An 8,774-nucleotide genomic window follows, 5' to 3' on the forward strand; every position below is an offset into this window, starting at 1 on the left:
ACCTTTTCTCTTTCCATCGATACCTTGTTCGTCCCATTCCATGCCATACAGCCGAAGTTATGATGTTTCCCGTTTTCCATATCATGTGGAGCTTATGCTCTGGGAAAACCATCTAACACCTGTACCACCCTTTTGGGTACCACCGATCTCGACACTATGTTCGGGCCAAATATAGGTTATAACATGCCCAACTTATAATTGTTCTACACCAAGTCTCTATCTCTTACCGCCTGCTCGGTATTTTACTCGTAAGTCCAAATTTCACAACTTGTACTTTTTGGCCCAATGTACTCGAGTTTCAATTTTGGTAACATTTTTCGACTTTGACGCTTAATAACTTCCAAATCATGCTAGTTAGCGCTTTGCTTTCTTCTAGTCGTATCTAGCGCTGGGTGTTACCTTTCCAAAACATATCCTAGCTTAACAATCCATGCCATACAGCCGGAGCTATATGGTGCACAAGTCAAATCCATTTTAGCCATGTTTCATTTTTGCCAATTTTTGACCACTCGTATCACCCTTCCAGAGTGGTCCGATCTTCTCGCTTTCTATGGCCGACTTTTAGGTCTCGTAGAGGCAAACTTATAAGTATTCTACGTCAACCCGCTATCTCTTACCGCCTGCTCGGTATTCTTGGTCTTGTGTGATTTTTGGCCATTTTGGTATTATTTTTCCACTTTGTCGCTTAATAACTCAGTTTTGCTCAACACTTAGCGCTTCGGTTGTTTGGAATTATAGTTAGCGCTCGGTTCGACCTTTCCAACACTGATCTAAGCTTGTCGATCCGTTCCATACAGCCTGAGTTATTCGCGATACCGTGTTTCAATCCATTTCTCAAGTCTCGTTTTGGTCCAACTTTGAACCAGCCATATCACCCTGATGGGTACCTCCGATCTTCTCGCTCTATATTGGCCAAAGTTAGGTCTTGTGGTAACGTACTTATGATTGTTCTACGCCGTGTTCGTAGCTCTTATCGTTCGCCCGCTATTTTCGATCATAAGGTGAATTTTCGCCTCTAAACCACCATTTTTCACCTTTGCCCACTAATATGACCGACTTGCTCAACACCTAGCGCTTCGCTTGGTAGGACACATAGCTAGCGCTCGTCAAGACCTTTCCAACGCATATCCAAGCTTTCCGATCCGAGCCATACAGCCTGAGCTATAGGCGATACCGTTTTTCCCATTTTCTTGGTCACATGCACTTTAGGGTACCCCTTTTTGCCTTTGACCCTTAATACCTCCTCCGGGTCACTAGTAGGCGCTTAGCTTGGTAGGAAACATAGCTAGAGCAGGCCTTCACCTTTCCAAAACTGCCGAAAGTGTACCGATCCGACATCTAGAACCAAAGTTATGGTCATTCCCATCATGCTCTACTTTCATGGTCAACCTCCACCAAGCACACCTAGGTTGGACCAACTTTCACCAACTCATCTCGAACCCCAAATTTGCTTCGACCTACTAGGTTTCCCTAGTAAAGTGGCCAAAACATCCATTACAACACGACTGGTCTTTCTGGTGGTCGACCTAGGCGACTTTGTTCGACGACCACCACCCCATAGAACTAAAAGACGTCCCTTGATACGCACCACCGATACATTTTCCGGCCTGTCTAAACTACACTCATCGAAATTTTTTTGGGTCCCCACCGTCATACAAGTTTGCCTAGGTCAAGTTTTTCTTCCGGATCGGCCGCGGACCTCACTTTTCATTATCTAGGGAGGCCATAGGGCCCCAAAAGGGGTTTTTTAAAATTTTCGACACTTTCGACTTTGGTCGGATTTTTTCCGATTTTGGTCCGACCTAGGGACTTGGTGGTCCAAGGAGCCTCGGGACCAAACTTTTTTCTCAGGGGTCCCTACCTCCATACAACTTTGCCTAGGTCAATTTTTTGTTCCAAATCGACCGCGGATTTCACTTTTCAATATCTGGGGCTCGTGTAGAGACCGAATATGAGGTTTTCTCATTTTTCGACATTTTCGACTTTTTTCGACTTTTTTCGGGTTTTTCGACCTAGGGGTCCGCCGAACAAATTTTGGGTCAAAAATTTTTATTGAACTAGTCGAAAGTACGCAAAAAGATAAGACTTTTTGCCGAAGACACCATGCCCCGGAACCGACTCCTTCCCCTTCAAAATTGGGGACAAACGTGATTTTTGAAACTTTTCCTTAGGGAGCCCAAGACTTAGAAAATTTTCAAATTCTCGATTTTTCGATTGCGAGCTAGCGCTTTGCGGTCTTCGGCAATGTTGTAGATCTCGACGAGATAAGACTTTTTGGTCAAGGGACATTTTGCCCTCCGACCCCTCCTTCCCCCCGCAAATCGCCCCACAAAGTGCAATTTTTGCATTTTCACCTCTTTGCACGCACTGTTCGGCCCAAATGGCCACTTTCTATGGGTGTGAGCGCTTTGCGGTCTTCGGCAAACTTTTAGAGCGTACCAAGCCCTAATTATAATTCTTCTACACCACCTTCGTACCTCTTCATCCCTGGCCGCTATTCGCGTACCAAGGTAATTTTTGTTCATTTTGTCAACATTTTTCATCTTTGACTGCTTATATCGGCCTTGCCATGAACCGATAGCGCTTCGCTGTGTTCTAACGTAAGTTAGTACTGCTCAATACCTTTCCAAATCATATCTTAGGTAGTCATTTGCTTGCATACAGCCGGAGCTATGAGCGATACCGTAAAAAGTACCGAAACTTGGAAAAATCCTTTGATCGCCCATATCCCCCCTTTGGAGGCCAGATATCGAAAAAAGTTCTGATTCAAAAAGTTGCGCATTAACGTGTTCTAGTTATGCCTAGAACATTTAACTTCGCTAGCTGGCCTGCAACTTAGCCGTAATTGGGATTTTAGGGTGTTCATGGAGGGCCCATTTCCTGCGACTTGGTATCTTTTGGGCCCTATGTTTCTCTAATATCTCCACGAGTTTTCCAGGTAGCCTTTTCAAACTTTCAGGGTGCCTAGAACACCTCAAGACCTTTCCAACGCTATGCCGTTTGCCTCGCTCGGACATCTACAGCCGAAGTTATTCGAGGTACACGGTACCTTACCCTGTTTTCTCAGTACTTGGTCGAAAATTTCGATCAGCCATATGACCGACTTGGACAACCCTGAGCGGGTTGGCCCCATATAACTAAACTTTCGTCTCGTGTAGGCAAACTTATAAATGTTCCACGTCAACTCGCTATCTCGTACCGCCTTGACGGTATACTTGGTCCAAGGGCCATTTCCAGCGACTTGGTCGCTATTTCGCACTAAGTTTCGCTAATACCTTCGTCCGTGGACATGGTGATTTTTTGTTCGTATTTTTCCTTGATAGTCCCACTCAAGACTATTCCATACCAGAGCCAAGCGTCCCGCTAAGTGCCATACAGCCTGAGCAGTAATTCATGAAAGGTACCTCTACCAGTTTTTGCCATACTTGGGTACAAACTTTGGATCGCCCATATCTCCACTTTGGAGGCCAGCCAGCACCTTGGCCCCATATACTTTTTTGTTGGTCATACCATGCACCAAATATAATTGTTCTACGCCAACTTGCTATCTCTTCTCCAACTTGCCGTTATTCTTGGTCCAAGACCCATTTCATTCGTTTTTGGACCCATTTTGCTATATGTTTCACTAATAGTTTCGGCCATGGACAAGCTGATTTTCTACTTGTATTTTTCCTTGATAGTCCCACTCAAGACCATTCCAAAACACACCGCAACTTGTTGCTCGGTGGCAAACTGACCGAGTTATAATTCATGAAAGGTACCTCACCTTGGTACACCACGTGGTCGGCCCAAACCATAAACCGACCAAACGACCGACTTGGAGCACCCTGACCGGGTTGCCCCATATAATGAAAGTTGCGTCTCTACACGCCCAACTTATGAATATTCTACGCCAAGTCGCTATCTCTTACCGGTAAGCCGGTATTCACCTTCCAAGGGTGATTTTGGTCAAGTGCCATTTCCTGCGACTTGGTCCCCGAATTGGACCATCATCACCTAATATCTCCGTGGTCTTTCAACTCAGCCTCATGAAACTTTCAGGGTAGATAGGTCTCCCCAAGACCTTTCCAACGGTATGCCGTTTGTCTTGCTCGGCCATCTACAGCCGAAGTTATTAATGGTACTTGGTACCTTACCCTGTTTTTTCCATACTTGTTCGTACTTGGGTACAAACTTTGGATCGCCCATATCTCCACTTTGGAGGCCAGCCAGCACCTTGGCCCCATATACTTTTTTGTTGGTCATACCATGCACCAAACATAATTGTTCTACGTCAACTTGCTATCTCTTCTCCAACTTGCCGTTATTCTTGGTCCAAGACCCATTTCATTCGTTTTTGGACCCATTTTGCTATATGTTTCACTAATAGTTTCGGCCATGGACAAGCTGATTTTCTACTTGTATTTTTCCTTGATAGTCCCACTCAAGACCATTCCAAAACACACCGCAACTTGTTGCTCGGTGGCAAACTGACCGAGTTATAATTCATGAAAGGTACCTCACCTTGGTACACCACGTGGTCGGCCCAAACCATAAACCGACCAAACGAGCGACTTGGAGCACCCTGACCGGGTTGCCCCCATATAATGAAAGTTGCGTCTCTACACGCCCAACTTATGAATATTCTACGCCAAGTCGCTATCTCTTACCGGTAAGCCGGTATTCACCTTCCAAGGGTGATTTTGGTCAAGTGCCATTTCCTGCGACTTGGTCCCCGAATTGGACCATCATCACCTAATATCTCCGTGGTCTTTCAACTCAGCCTCATGAAACTTTCAGGGTAGATAGGTCTCCCCAAGACCTTTCCAACGGTGAGCCGTTTGCCTCGCTCGGCCATCTACAGCCGAAGTTATTAATGGTACTTGGTACCTTACCCTGTTTTTTCCATACTTGTTCGTACTTGGGTACAAACTTTGGATCGCCCATATCTCCACTTTGGAGGCCAGCCAGCACCTTGGCCCCATATACTTTTTTGTTGGTGATACCATGCACCAAATATAATTGTTCTACGCAAGCTTGCTATCTCTTCTCCAACTTGCGGTTATTTTTGACTCAAGTCCCATTTCCATAGTTTTTGGTACCAATTTGCTCTATGTTTCGCTAATAGCTTCGCCCAAGGACTTTGTGATTTTTTGTTCGCATTTTTCCTAAATAGTCCCACTCAAGACTATTCCAAATCACACCTTAGCTTGTCGCTCAGTGCCATACAGCCAGAGTTTTAATTCATGAAAGGTACATCACCTTGGTACACCACGTGGTCGGTCCAAACCATCAACCAACCATATGACCGACTTCGAGTCGAGCTAGCGGCTAGGCTCAATATAATGAAATGCGTGTCTTGACGCGGGCTACTGACGGTCTGAACAATGTAGCTCGCTAGCTCGTCTCTAAACTTGTGTTTTGGTCGAATATTGGGTGTTCATGTACCACTTCGGGTAACATGGACTTTGGTGCAACTTTACCACTTGTGCACTTAATTACTTCCCGGTCATTCAAGTCTTTGCCTTCATACTTTCAGGGTAGTTAGGTCTCGTCGAGACCTTTCCATACATATGCCAAACTCATCGATCGGACATCTATAGCCCGAGTTATTCGCGGTACACCGTACCTTACCCTGTTTTTTCCTCAATTGGGTACAAACCTTGGAACACCCATATCGCCCCTTTAGAGACTAGCTGGCACGTTGGCCTCATATAATGATAAGTGCACCTCAACTTGGGCTACTGACGGTCAGAACATTTCAACTTGCTAGCTCGGGCCCACACTTGTGTTTTTCTCGAATATATGGTTCAAGTGTGCCACTTTGGGCACTTTTGGACATTTTGTCCCCACACAACTTTCTTGCCTTGGTAGATAGGGTCTTGTGTTTTTGGGCAAAAAGATGCACCAAGATATGGTCTAACTTTCGTTCTTGTACCGCAAAGCGCTACCTCCAACACCCGAGGAGATAGAAAGTGATTATGTTCGGTATATCGGTCTTCCATGGCCTACTATGGTAAGCCCCTGCAGGTATGCAACCGAAGGTGCTTGGTACATGTATTTGGTGCAAAATCGGTGCAAAGTAGGTGTTTCCTTGATCGGGCTATAACTTTCTTGGTTGATGTTGGATTGCTTTGCGGTCTTCGGGGGATAGTTAGGGAACATGTTGGCCAACATTTTCTTATTCCTCAGCCTGGCCGTACCTCCTACCGTCTAGGCGGTATTCATGCTCTAAGTTGGAACTTGTGTTCCTTCGGGCAACTTTTCTGACTTTGACGCTTAATATCTTCCGTTCATATGCAGTCTAAGCTCTGCAACTCTCAGGAAAGCTAGTACTACTCATTTCCTTTCCATATCAGTCTTTGGCTTGTCGATCCGATGTCTACAGCCTTACTTATTCACGTTCCCTGTGAAGGTAGGTTTTTGCCCATTTTCCAGTTCATGTGGTAACATTCCCAGACTTTGCCGGCTTTCTCTTCATGTGGTAACTTGCTTGCTCATGTGGTAACTTGGAAGTGTATTTCTGACAGACCCAATCTGGGACTTAGCCGATTTTTCTCTGCATATTATATGGATCCATCACTAGGCCATCTTGCTTGCTTGTGTGGTAACTTGAAAGTGTATTTCTGACAGACCCAATCTCGGACTTAGCCGATTTTTCTCTTCATATCATATGGATCCATCACTAGGCCATCTTGCTTGCTTGTGTGGTAACTTGGAAGTGTATTTCTGACAGACCCAATCTGGGACTTAGCCGATTTTTCTCTTCATATTATATGGATCCATCACTAGGCCATCTTGCTTGCTTGTGTGGTAACTTGATAGTGTATTTCTGACAGACCCAATCTGGGACTTAGCCGATTTTTCTCTTCATATCATATGGATCCATCACTAGGCCATCTTGCTTGCTTGTGTGGTAACTTGGAAGTGTATTTCCGACAGACCCAATCTGGGACTTAGCCGATTTTTCTCTTCATATCATATGGATCCATCACTAGGCCATCTTGCTTGCTTGTGTGGTAACTTGGAAGTGTATTTCTGACAGACGCAATCTCGGACTTAGCCGATTTTTCTCTTCATATCATATGGATCAATCACTAGGCCATCTTGCTTGCTTGTGTGGTAACTTGGAAGTGTATGTCTGACAGACCCAATCTCGGACTTAGCCGATTTTTCTCTTCATATCATATGGATCAATCACTAGGCCATCTTGCTTGCTTGTGTGGTAACTTGAAAGTGTATGTCTGACAGACCCAATCTGGGACTTAGCCGATTTTTCTCTTCATATTATATGGATCCTGGACTTAGCCGATTTTTCTCTTCATATCATATGGATCCATCACTAGACCATCTTGCTTGCTTGTGTGGTAACTTGGAAGTGTATTTCTGACAGACCCAATCTGGGACTTAGCCAATTTTTCTCTTCATGTCATATGGATCCTTCACACGGCCTTCTTGCTTGCTTGTGTGGTAACTTGAAAGTGTATGTCTGACAGACCCAATCTGGGACTTAGCCGATTTTTCTCATCATATTATATGGATCCTGGACTTAGCCGATTTTTAGGTTATTATATATGGATCCTGGACTTAGCCGATTTTTCTCTTCATATAATATGGATCCTGGACTTAGCCGATTATTAGGTTATTATATATGGATCCTGGACTTAGCCGATTTTTCTCTTCATATAATACGGATCCTGGACTTAGCCGATTATTAGGTTATTATATATGGATCCTGGACTTAGCCGATATTTCTCTTCATATGATATGGATCCTGGACATAGCCGATTTTTCTCTTCATATAATATGGATCCGGGACTTAGCCGATTTTTCTCTTCAAATAATATGGATCCGGGACTTAGCCAATTTTTCTCTTCATGTGGTAACGTATGCCAATCGCTCACAAGTCATGGGATAAGGGTACTTGTGTTCTTCCATCTTCTAAGTCCCGCACGGGGACATCGTGATCGCCCCAAGTCCGGAATAGCGCCAAGTCAAGCCCCACGGTGGCCGTGCAGGACCTGTTAGCGGCGGCCCCACTGACAGCACTAATCCGGACTTAGAAATTATATCTTTCTAATCGAACACCACACACGCAACACCACCATACCACCATCTCCTTGCAAGTACCTAAGTACCCGCAACTCCATGGTGAAGGCAATGTCACTCCATCACCAACCTCTTTGCACTGCAAGCACTTGCGTACCCACAACACTCCGAAGAAGGCAACGGCGCGCGATGCTCGACTCCACACACCACACCACACCACACCACCGATGGCCAGCCAGCCAGCCAGCCCAACTAAGGGCTAACCCACCAACCAACCACCAATGGCCTAGGCCAGCCGGATCCCACCTTCAAGTCCAAGCACAGCCAAGTGCAAGTACCGCCAAGTGTTCACCAACCAACCATCACACCAGGTCAGCCGGCCGGTACCCACCTTCAAGTGCCATTACCCTCGGGTGCAAGCTCAATCAAGTGTTAACCAACCAACCCGGCCAAGGCAGCCAACAGTCCGGCACCCTACAGCACCGACCCGCCATTACCACCTCAACCGTTGACCATGCAAGTGGCCTCGGACAACAGGTGACACCCGAAGTACATCCGAAGAACGTATATCAAGTGTTTGCTCACCAAGTCCTCAACCAACCCCAAGTACCCGGAGGTACCCAGAGTGTTGGATCCGCCAACCACTACCAGCACTACAAGTCCTCGCGAACCCAAAGTGTTTGCCCGGTAGGACCATTGTATCACAACGCTTGCGACCATGCAAGTGGCCTCGAACAAGGTGACAG

This window comes from Anopheles ziemanni (assembly GCF_943734765.1).
Source record: "Anopheles ziemanni chromosome X unlocalized genomic scaffold, idAnoZiCoDA_A2_x.2 X_unloc_9, whole genome shotgun sequence".
NCBI lineage: Eukaryota > Metazoa > Arthropoda > Insecta > Diptera > Culicidae > Anopheles > Anopheles ziemanni.